This window comes from Nematolebias whitei, chromosome 2 (genome assembly GCF_014905685.2).
Source record: "Nematolebias whitei isolate Nwh7 chromosome 2, NemWhi1, whole genome shotgun sequence".
NCBI classification, from domain to species: domain Eukaryota; kingdom Metazoa; phylum Chordata; class Actinopteri; order Cyprinodontiformes; family Rivulidae; genus Nematolebias; species Nematolebias whitei.
This window is the reverse complement of record NC_056499.1, coordinates 29,504,641-29,517,061: the sequence shown is the minus strand read 5'-3', so window position 1 is coordinate 29,517,061 and position 12,421 is coordinate 29,504,641. Positions and strand designations below refer to the sequence as shown.

Here is a 12,421-nt window from a genome sequence, read left to right as displayed (position 1 = left end):
GGGGTAGCAGCTTAAGTAGGGAGGCCCAGATGCCCGAGCCACCTCAACTGGCTCCTCTCAATGTGAAGAAGCAGCGGCTCTACTCTGAGTCCCTCCCGGATGATCGAGCTTCTCACCCTATCTCTAACGGAGAGCCCAGACACCCTGCGGAGAAAACTCATTTCGGCCGCTTGTATCTGAGATCTCGTTATTTCGGTCACAACCCAAAGCTTGTGACCATAGATGAGGGTAGGAACGTAGATTGATAGGTAAATTGAGAGCTTTGCCTTTTGACTCAGCTCTCTCTTCACCACGACAGACCTGTGCAGCGCCCGCTTCACTGCAGACGCTGCACCTATCCACCTATCGATCTCACGCTCCATTTTTTCCTCATTCGTGAACAAGACCCCAAGATACTTGAACTCCTCCACTTGGGGTAGGACCTCCTCCCTGACCTGGAGAGGGCACTCTACCCTTTTCCGGCTCAAGACCATGGCCTCAGATTTGGAGGAACTGATCTTCATCCCAGCCGTGTCGCACTCAGCTGCGAACCGCTCCAGCGAAAGCTGTAGATCATTTTCTGATGAAGCCAATAAGACCACATCATCTGCAAAAATCAGAGATTCAATCCCAAGGCCACCAAAACGAATCCCCTCAACACCTTGGCTGTGCCTAGAAATTCTGTCCATAAAAGTTATGAACAGAATCGATGACAAAGGGCAGCCTTGGTGAAGTCCAACTCTCACTGGGAACAAGCCCAACTTACTACCGGCAATGTGGACCAGGCTCTGATACCAGTCATACAGGGACCTAACAGCCCATATCAAAGGGCCCGGTACCCCATACTACCAGAGTACCCCCCACAGGGTTCCCCGAGGGATGCGGTCGAACGCCTTCTCCAAGTCCACATAGCACATGTAGACTGGTTGGGCAAACTCTCACGCACCCTCCAGGACCCTGCTGAGAGTGTAGAGCTGGTCCAGTGTTCCACGACCAGGACGAAAACTGCACTGTTCCTCCTGAATCCGAGGTTCGACTATCCGATGGACCCTCCTCTCCAGAACCCCCAAATAGACTTTACCAGGGAGGCTTAAGAGCGTGATCCCCCTTTAGTTGGAATACACTCTACGGTCCCCCTTTTTGAATGGGGGCACCACCACCCCAGTCTGCCAATCCAGGGGAACTTCCCCCGATGTCCACGTGATATTGCAGAGTCACGTAAGCCAACACAACCCTACAACATCCAGAGCCTTAAGGAACTCCGAGCGAATCTCATCCACCCCTGGGTCCCTGCCACCGAGGAGCTTTTTAACCACCTCGGTGACCTCGGCACCAGAGATTGGAGGGCCTGACCCAGAGTCCCAGGCTCCGCTTCCTCAGTGGAAGACGTGCCGGTGGGATTGAGGAGATCTTCAAAGTATTCCGCCCACCGCCCCATGACATCCCGAGTTGAGGTCAGCAGCGCACCACTCCCACTATAAACAGTGTTGGTGGTGTACCGCTTCCACCCCCGAGACGCCGGATGGTGGACCAGAATCATCTCGAAGCCGTGTGGAAGTCATTCTCCATGGCCTCTCCAAACTCATCCCATGCCCAAGTTTTTGCCTCAGCGACCACCTGAGCCGCATGTCGCTTGGACTGCCGGTACCCATCAGCTGCTTCCGGGGTTCTGCAGGCCAAAAAGGCCCGATAGGACTCCTTCTTCAGCCTGATAGCATCCCTCACCAACGGTGTCCACCACCGGGTTCGAGGGTTGCAGCCGCGACAGGCACCGACAACCTTGCGGCTGCAGCTCCGGTAAGCCGCCTCGACAATAGAGGCACGGAACATGGCCCACTCGAACTCAATGTCCTCCTCCAGAACATATTGGGTTTTAATGAAGTATAATCTGACAAACATTTAAAATATGTAGAACTTTTAAAAGGGCTTTAATTAGGAACGTTCTGCTGTGTCGTATAATTTATTCCTTGTTTTATAAGTGCTAGTTGTACATTTTATAGCTTGTACTGAACTTGAGGCTGTTTTCAGTCATTAACTCGAACTTGCTCTTGATATCTTTTTGTATCTCTGGTTCATGTGGGTCTGAGGCAGCAGCAGAAGGTTGACGTTTACGGCAGAAATCAGATGTGCTGTCACAGTCTCGTCTTTGTTTTCTCTAAAAAGTCTGCAGCTCCACCAGTTCAGCCCTGATGGTAAAACATACCCGAGATGAGGTGAGCTGTGACTCCCTGAAAGAAATGTGCTCTTTAAAGGACTGCAAATGACAAAAAAGCTCAGTGATGAACACTTTATAGTTTTGTTGAAAAGGAAGTAGAACTCTTTTCAGCTGCTTCAGCCAGTGACCTCATAGTCACAAGTTTTCCTTCTCCTCCTCAAGGCGATGGCTAAATAAAATGTGAATGAATCAGTTATCACGCTGCGTTGGGATGAAGCCAGCTCACAAGCTGTATAATAAAAAGTTTTGTCTCAACCATTTTATTTGATCTTGCCCCTTTCAGCTGTCCTCTTCAGGGCTCATCACAGCGAATCGTCGGTGTCCGTCTCATCTTGTCCCATCATCTGACCCCCTGCAGGTCCTCTCCTCCTCCCTGGTACTTCAACATCCTTTGCCCAGCATGGCTCCTGTCCCTCATCTGCACATGTCCACACCAGATCAAACTTGCCTCTCGTTTTATCCAAACTGCTCAACATGAGCCCTGTCCAGGGTGTACCCCGCCCCTCGCACAGTAATTGCTGGACAATGGGCACCGGCGACCCTCGTGACCCAGGGTGGAGGAAGCAGGTAAAAGATAAAGGATGGATGGATGGATGGATGCTCAACATGAGCCGTCCCTCTGATATACACACTTCTAGTGCTGTCCCAGTGAACATGTGAACATCTTCGTCTCCATCATCTCCTGCTCTGCCTGCTGGATTTTTGTTTGAGTTCTTGTTTCCAAACTTCATAGAAGATACAAACATCTTACCTTCCCTTTAAAAACTTGTAGTGATCCTGTCACAAATTCCCCTCTCTGTCCACTCCACTCTGCCTGTGCTCTCTTCTGCCTTTTTTTTTGCACTGCTTGTTCTTTTGACCCCAGCATGGCTGCAAATTGCATTGAAAATGAATTTTCTTCATCGCAGTTGATATTACTAAACAACATTATCAAACATCAAAATTAAACTCACTCACCTTCAGTACATTTACTTTCGACAACTTAAATTTACGTTATATTGGTTTATTATTAGTTTGTAACAAGAAAGGACTACGCAGAGCAAAAAGACTGATGAACAACTCTGATACAAAAATACCAATTCAGAGCTTTTATTTGCAGTGAGCTCAGGACGAAACAGGAACCCTGGGGAGCAAGGAGATGGGTCAGGTCCAGAGTTCTGCAAAGAGGCTTACTCAGAACATGCAGTTTCCTTACTAGTATATGCTTGGTAAGATGTTTGGTTCCAAAGTCCTTTATGAGAAGATCCAATATATAGATGCTGTCATAAATTTAGAATATCATGAAAAAGTATTTTTTATTTCAGTAATTCCTTTCCAAAAACTGAAACTTGTATATTATACTGTATTCATTCATTTCACACTGACTGCTATATTTCAAATGTTTATTTCTTTTAATGCTGATAATTATAACTGACAACTTATGAAAACCCCAAATTCACTATCTCAGAAAATTAGAATATTAAGCCCAATTATTTATTTATTTTTTTAAAAAGGGTGGGTTAGAAATGTTGGCCAACTGAAAAGTATGAAAATGAAAAGTATGAGCATGTACAGAACTCAATACTTAGTTGGGGCTCCTTTTGCCTGGATTACTGCAGCAATGGGGCGTGACGTGGAGTCTATCAGTCTGTGGAACTGCTCAGGTGTTATGAGAGCCCAGGTTGCTCTGATAGTGGCCTTCAGCTCTTCTGAACTGTTGGGTCTGGCATATCACATCTTCCTCTTCACAATACCCATAGATTTTCTATGGGGTTAAGGTCAGGCGAGTTTGCTGACCTATTAAAAACGGGGATACCATGGTCCTTAAACCAGGTACTGGTAGCTTTGGCACTGTGTGCAGGTGCCAAGTCCTGTTGGAAAATGAAATCTGCATCTCCATAAAGTTGATCAGCAGCAGGAAGCATGGAATGCTCTAAAACTTCCTGGTAGATGGCTGCGTTGACCTTGGACCTCAGAAAACACAGTGGACCAACACCAGAAGATGACATGTAACCCCAAACCATCACTGACTGTGTAAACTTGACACTGGACCTCAAGCAACCTGGATTCTGGACCTCTCCTCTCTTCCTTCAGACTCTGGGACCTTGATTTCCAAAGAAAATGCTAATTTTACTTTAATCAGATAAAATAACTTTGGACCACTCAGCAGCAGTCCCAGGCGAGACACTTCTGACACTATCTCTTGTTCAAGAGTGGCTTGACACAAGGAATGCGACAGCTGAATCCCATGTCTTGCATACGTCTGTGCGTGATGGTTCTTGAAGCTCTGACTCCAGCTGTAGTCCACTCTTTGTGAATCTCCCCCACATTGTGGAATGGGTTTTGATTCACAATCCTCTCCAGGGTGCAGTTATCCCTATTGCTTGTACACTTTTTTCTACCACATCGTTTCCTTTCCTTCGCCTCTGTTTTGATGTGCTTGGACACAGTCCTCTGTGAACAGCCAGCCACTTTAGCAATGACCTTTTGTGTCTTGCCCTCCTTGTGGAAGGTGTTAATGGTCATCTTTTGGACAACTGTCAAGTCAGCAGTCTTCCCCATGATTGTGTAGCCTAGAGAACTAGACTGAGAGGCCATTTAAAGGCCTTTGCAAGTGTTTTGAGTTAATTAGCTGATTAGAGTGTGGCACCAGGTGTCTTCAAAATTGACCCTTTTCACAATATTCTAATTTTCTGAGATACTGAATTTGGGGTTTTCATTAGTTGTCAGTTATAATCATTAACATTAAATGAAATAAACATTTGCATATATCAGTCTGTGTGTAATGAATGAATAGAATATACAAGTTTCACTTTTTGAATAGAATTACTGAAATAAATCAATTTTTTCATGATATTCTAATTTTATGACCAACACCTGTACTCAGGAGGGTGAGTAGTTGGAGTGCAAGGTGAACAGCTGAAGAGCACACACGAAAGGTTTCCAGAGGTTCACTAGGAGAAAATATTCAGGTAGGTCTCAGGAGGTTCACTGGAAAGATCATAGGCAGAAAGTAAGTAAGTAAGTAATAACAATACAGAGACTCACATATGACTAGGCACACGGACCATAGGCAGGGTAATGCTCCAGTGTCAGAGGGAAATCATCAGGTGCCTTATATACACCTGGAGCCTCATCAGGACACGCTTGCAGGTGTGGTAATATAGCACCATCTGGTGACCAAAGACAGGCATGGAACAGGAACTCCCACAAGTTTTTTTTTTTTTTTTTTTTGCAAAATGAAGTCAATCTCTTGCATTTAATTTATTTTCTATTTTCTGTTTAATTGATTTGAATCTACACAATTCTTGCCTCTTTTTCATTTTTTTCATTCCTTGTAGTAATCACACTCTTGGAAAAGAGGTTTTTAATCTCAATGAATTATTTTTCCTTTTTAAATAAAGGATACATACAATTATCTTCTCCTCATGACTTTTCCCCCTTTTTTATCTAAAAAGAATAAGGGGCCGCACTCTCAGGAGCAGCAACAACGTGCACTCCGCCCATCTTTCAGACGACTGTACAAACCTAATCTCACTGTATTTCAATACAATGACAATAAAGGTTATTCTGATTTTGATTCTTCTGATTCTAAATAGTCTTGTGGTTATTTTGTTGCAAATTTGTGAATTTTGCTCTTGATGAGAAACTTGGGGATTGTTTTCCCTCTTGCAGTTTCCATTTTTAAATCCATGTTTTGCTTTGTTTATTGGTTTTAGCTTGATACTTGTTTTTGCTTTTGTTTTGTTTTGTTTCCAACATTTTTCAGTCATGTCATCTGGACAGTTTATTTTTTTTTGTGCTGAAACGTTTCGCCTTCGATCGTTTCAGCACAAAAACAGAAACTGTCCAGATGAAAAATGTTGGATTGTATACCTGGATTATTGAGCATGGACTTTGTTGTTTTGTTTTGCTTGTTTTTTAATTTACATCCTAGAGTCTTGTTTTTTTTATTTACATTTTTTCGTTGTTGTTGTTTTATGTGACATGTGCAGGCACCGCCTAACAATCCCAGTATCTAAAATAGCACATAATCTTTTACCTATAATCAAAGTTTGATAATCTTAAGTTCTTTACGCGTTCCCCCCCCCTCCCTCTGATATTACGGTTTCTGAACCGAGTTCAGGAGGAGGGATTGACAGCTCTGCTGGTGGCTCCCGAGCGTGTGAACGCACTATGGTTCCCAATTCTACGACACCTGTTATCGGGGCGCCAGTGGAAACTGCCGTGGAGGGAGGATGCTCTCCTCCAGGCTGGAGGAACGATCAGGAGTTACCCAGAAATAGGCCAGCACCTTTGGGTCTGGCCGCTGAGCGGATCCGCTTAGAGAGGATGGGTCTCCCTCAAGATGTAGTGCGCACAATACAGGATTCACGTGCTGCATCCACCACAGCGCTGTACACATCAAAGTGGACAGCTTTTCAGCGCTGGTGTACAGAGAAAGGTGTAGAGGCCACCTCATGTCCACTAGGCGACGTGCTGTCCTTTCTGCAGCAGCTGACAGACAGAAATCTGGCATTCAGCATGATTAAAACGTACGCTGCAGCCATCTCTTCCTGTCACGAAGGTTTCGGGGACAGAACAGCTTTTAATCATCCGCTGATGAAGCGTTTTTCAAAAGGTGCACAGAGACGCAGGCCTGTTTCACGCCCACTTGCTCCACAGTGGGATTTAACGCTGGTTCTGCGAGCCCTGATCAAAGCTCCATTTGAGCCACTGAATCAGGTTCCAATTAAATTGTGGGTGGGGTAGGTGAAACACCCACACTTGCCCCCACCCTCATTCGCCCCACTCTGGGCCCATGAGCAAGGCCCTTAACCCCCACCATGTGCTCCCTAAACAGGTCTCTCTTGAAAATGAGTTCTCGTGGCTCAATGAGACTAACCTGTATAAATAAAGGCTAAAAAAAAAAAAAAAAAAAAAAAAAAAATTCTTGTCTCTGAAAACAGCCCTGCTGTTGGCTTTAACATCCGCTAATAATAATAATAATAATCATTTTATTTAAAAAGTACCTTTCAGGACAACCAAGGACACTTTACAGTAAGAAACAAGAGGACAGAGACCCTTACGAAGTTGTCTGTGCCAAGAGGGTGAGTGATTTATCTGCCCTCTCTGTCGCTCTGTCATGTCCCAGAATTCAGGTTGACGGCAGCTCAGCTGATCTGAGGCTTAACCCAGCGTTTATGCCAGAAAACATCACGAGCTCTTTTAAATCAAGAGCGATATCGTTGGAGGGTTTTTTCCCTTCCCCCCACAAATCAGAAGAAGAAGCATCTTCTCTGTCCTGTGCGTGCGTTGACATGCTACATACCACGCATGGCTGCACTGCGTCAGACTCAACATTTGTTTGTGCATTATAGAGATGCATCTGCAGGTCGCCCGTTATCCACCCAGCACCTGTCACACTGGCTGTGTGAGGCCATTTTTGAAGTCTACAGAGCATCAGATTTAGAGCCTCCTGAAAATTTCAGGGCGCACTCGACCAGGGGTATCGCATCTTCGACTGCTTTGCATAATGGTATGACAATGCAGGATATTTGCACTGCGGCCGCGTGGTCAACACCCTGTTCATTTATTCGCTTTTATTTACGTGATGTGTCGACTTGTTCCATGACGCATTCTGTCCTTAGTGCCTTAACAGAATGAATATTGTTGTTTCATGGAATCTCGTTTAAACTCACATCTGACTGCATGCATTTACAGTGTGAGATGTTATCAGTCACAGGTTGTGACTGTTGTTCTTGTTCTATTGTTACTAATCAGTTCATGACTATTGTTACCAATCAGTTCATTTGATTAATAATCAGTTCACTTGTTATTATTAATCTGTTCATATTGGTCAACCGTGGATCTGCTTGATTCACGGCCTTTTTCAGCCTCTTCCTTTTCCCCGTTGAAAACTTTTCCGGGGCGTTCATGCACTCAGAACGCATAACTACGCAGCACGCGCCTGTGCATGGTACGCGTAATTATGCCACGCGCAATTACGCACATGGAGAGGTGAGTGACAAGACTTTTTTTGGGCAAGCTGGCTCTTCATATAGTGTTTGAATGGACCCAGTGAGGCGAGGACTATATCATGCTTCGCCTTTTAACCCAATAGCAAAGGCCTTAAAGGGCGAAGCCTATACAAAATAGAACGTTGGTTACGTACTGTAACCCCAGATTCTATGAGTATAGGTGTAGCCCTTTAAGCGTCGGGCCTCACTGGCTCCTAAATGGCTGAAGAAAAAGCTATTGGGAGCAGATTACCCGCTCTTAACATAATTTATACGGACCGGGTGGGGCCCACACAGCAGGTGGGCGTGGACTAAACTTTTCAGTGCGATGCTTTGCATGACGGGATAAACCCAATAGCGAAGGCCTTAAAGGACTACGCCTATACTCATAGAATCTGGGGTTACAGTACGTAACCAACATTTTTCTATGCCAGAAAGACTGAAATTCTAGAGAATAGAATAGACTTGAAACTTTTGAGATGGAGAATTTGAAAATAATATGAAATCAATGTTGAAAATTCCTCATTGTTACTGATTCTGCCAACACGGGTAACATAAGGATTCATTGAGACTTAAGTGCTTTACCCTCTTTTTTAAATTTCCAACAATGTTCGGTCAGGTCATCTGGATGGTTTCTTTTTTTTTTTTTTTTTGATGAGACGTCTCGTCCTTCATCCAAAGGACTTCTATTTTCTGAGGAGCCACAAAACAAACTGAGTCCCGCATATAGCATTCTCCCATAATGGAAAAAAAATCAACAAAAACAAAACACTACTGAGCATGAACTTTGGTGTTTTGAACCACTGTGGCATGACTGCCTCAGAGGAGTTGGGGGAGAGGGCGCCCTGGAGGCCATCTTATCACCAGCTGTTTGTTTTTTTCCCCACTATGGGAGTATACTGCTTGTGGGACTCAGTTTGTTTGGTGGCTCCTCAGATTGAACAAGTTCTTTGGATGAAGGACTAAACGTCTCAGCAAAAAAACAAAAACAAAAAACAAACAAAAAAAAAAACGAAACCATCCAGATGACATTAGACATTATTGGATTTTTTTACCTGGATTATTGAGCATGAACTTTGGTCCTTTTTAGTTTGTAGCATCGTCACACTTGATTTCAGGTAGGCTAAATCCTTCACATGAAACTGAAAGTGTATTTAAATTATTTGCCTAACAGATATTCACCAAAGATATTAGTTCACTTCACTTTAATCTTACTTTTATTTTATTTTTACCTCGCCATTGCTTTAATTAGACCTGTACAATTACTCTATATCCGGGTAGGTGTTGTACATTACTCCGTACAGCCTGTGCGCTGGAACCCCGCCATGCGCGCAGAAGCGCACGCAGCAGGTGGGAGGAGCTAAAGCTGCCTGGAGTTTGTCAGCTTCCTAAAGGCAGCGGTCGATGTCCAGTCAGCGTCTCTGTCATCTGGAGACATTGAGACGTCTTGTGTGTACAGGAGCTCTGAAAGGCGGCGGGGTAAGTGGACCAAAACCTTTTTTAAATGGGTCCAAGAGTCTTTACGGTCTGTACGGACCGATGTGTTGGGTCGGGAGGGACACTTCTTCCAATGTTCTTCTCAAACTGTTTTTCATCACATCTGCTAACTCTGTTTTCATAAACACGTTGTCAGCACAGTTTTGTTTTGTGCGTGTTTTCCTGTGTCGCACACAACACCAGCATTACTAGCATCTCAGATGTCTTAGAGGATTTTAGGCTTTCCTCCTACAGAGTTTGTTCTCAATGGTTATTTGGACATTTTGAGTTAAACTCGTATTTAAAGACGTTTCAGTTCAACAGTGCTTGTTCACTGTAATCTTTAAATAACTAAACAAATGCATTCATTTATCATCACGACATCCTGGACTCTTGTGTGATGCTTTTAAATATCGTAATTCATTGTCTAAGGCAGTTTTTTTAGTCTTTGTGTTGCAGAAAAATATCCAGTAAAATTCTCATGTCATAACTTTTGACTGCTTAAGACTTTTTCCTTTACTTTATTGCAATGGAAAGTCTTTGGATGGATTTGAATGAAACTAAAATAAATAACTCAATGGATGCATGTGCAACTGGTTGAAGTCAGCCTGGTTTAACATGGCTGCCACAAACAATCAGCAAAAACCACTTTAAGTCAAGTAGTTTGACGTATTTTGAGCTACATCATAGTGTGGTTGTATCTGAGACTTTTCCAAACTATAGGGTTTTAAATGGTAAATAGACTGTACTTATATAGCACCTTTCTATCTTATCAAGATACTCAAAGCACTTCTTTACACTACAATCTGTGCCCTCGTTTACCCATTTATACAGCACTCTGCTATATTTATACAAAGCTAAGTGAACAAATCATTCTAAAGAGACTAATCAGTGATGGGACACACATCGGAGACAGTGGGAGGTTCAGTATCTTGCCCAGGGACACTTTGGCATGTGACTGCTGGTGGATTCGAACCCTTAGCTCTTGCATTGGAGGGCGACTGCTCTAACCGCTCAGCCACAGCAGCCCCGTTTTTAACAGATCAAGTGAGATTTTTGTTTAAGACTTTGCATAATATTTATTTCTACAAGGAATGGTATCATCACAGTATACTTTTTGGATAATTTGAGTAAGAAGAAACTATTACAAGTTCATGACAACAATAACTAGATAAATTCACATTTAATAACTTTACAAATTGTTTATTTTCCATCCACAGGTCATATCAAACAGGCTTTGAATATGTTGCATCTCAGTCATGCATCCTTCACACTTCTGCCTCATGTCTGCTCTTGTTTTCATATTTCTTTAGCGGGCCTGGCAGCATGTGGCATCAGCTTCAATTATTCTCCCTGTCAGCTGCACAGCACTGCCTGTCTGCTGCTTTTAGTGATTACATGTTTCAAGGGACAGGTAATCAGGTCACAGCTTCTCCCGACCATATGGAGCATATAGGATGAAAGAACGCCTCCATCTTCAGGGTCTTACCTAACATATCTCTGTTTTTGATACAGTTTGCAGTAGGTGTGCAGTACTTTTATTTTCTATGTTGTAGGTTGTTGGTGCTTTTCTTCTGTGGATTTCTGTAAAGACCCAATGAACTGTGGCTAGTTTGTACAAGAGCATGTTTGTTGATGTCAGCATGAACTGATGGTGTAAGTATAAATGTAATAGATGTTTTGTTTTATCTTCTCTGTTCTACGTAATGATGAACTGAAATTTGATGTGAAAGCACACCATCATTACTTCCTATCTTTTTTCTAACAAAAAGGATTTGACTTCAACAGAAGAAGGACACTAATATTACAGTGGAGGTCAATAGTTTCAGTATAGGCCAGTATTAGTGCAGTATTGTGAGTATAGATGAGTATATTTATAGTATATATCAGTATAATTAAGGCATAGACCAGTGTAAGTAAAGTGTAGGTGAGTAAAGTTACAGTTTATGTCAGTACAGTTACAGTATAGACAAGTATAGTTAATGTATAGGTGAGTATAGTTACAGTACTGATGAGTATTTTACAGTGTAAGCCAGTATAATTTCAGTATACACCAGTATAAGTACAGTATTTGTGAGTATAGTTACAATATATGTGAGTATACATATAGTATAGGTCTGTATAAGCAAAGTAAAGGTGAGTATAGTTATATAGGTCAGTATAGTTACAGTATAGTTATAGTATAGGTCAGTATAGTTACTGTATAGGTCAGTATAGTTACAGTATAGGTCAGTATAGTTATAGTATAGGTCAGTATAGTTACTGAATAGGTCAGCATAGTTACTGTATAGGTCAGCATAGTTACAGTATAGGTCAGCATAGTTACTGTATAGGTCAGTATAGTTACAGTATAGGTCAGCATAGTTACTGTATAGGTCAATATAGTTACAGTATAGGTCAGAATAGTTACAGTATAGGTCAGTATAGTTACAGTATAGGTCAGAATAGTTACAGTGTAGGTCAATATAGTTACAGTATAGGTCAGTATAGTTACTGTATAGGTCAGCATAGTTACAGTATAGGTCAGCATAGTTACTGTATAGGTCAATATAGTTACAGTATAGGTCAGCATAGTTACTGTATAGGTCAATATAGTTACAGTATAGGTCAGCATAGTTACAGTATAGATCAGTATAGTTACTGTATAGGTCAGCATAGTTACAGTATAGGTCAGTATAGTTACAGTATAGGTCAGAATAGTTACAGTGTAGGTCAATATAGTTACAGTATAGGTCAGCATAGTTACTGTATAGGTCAATATAGTTACAGTATA

The 12,421-nt window shown here is 42.6% G+C and overlaps 1 protein-coding gene across 1 annotated transcript in view; it reads left to right on the top strand.

The window, feature by feature from the left end:
- The first annotated feature begins 9,550 nt into the window (after window positions 1-9,550).
- Window positions 9,551-12,421, top strand: part of LOC119430177 (myocyte-specific enhancer factor 2A) — a 72,860-nt gene continuing 69,989 nt past the window's right edge. Inside the window, exon 1 of the mRNA XM_037697618.1 lies at window positions 9,551-9,651. The gene's annotated coding sequence lies outside the window, so the exon portion shown is untranslated. The remainder of the gene's footprint in view (window positions 9,652-12,421) is intronic.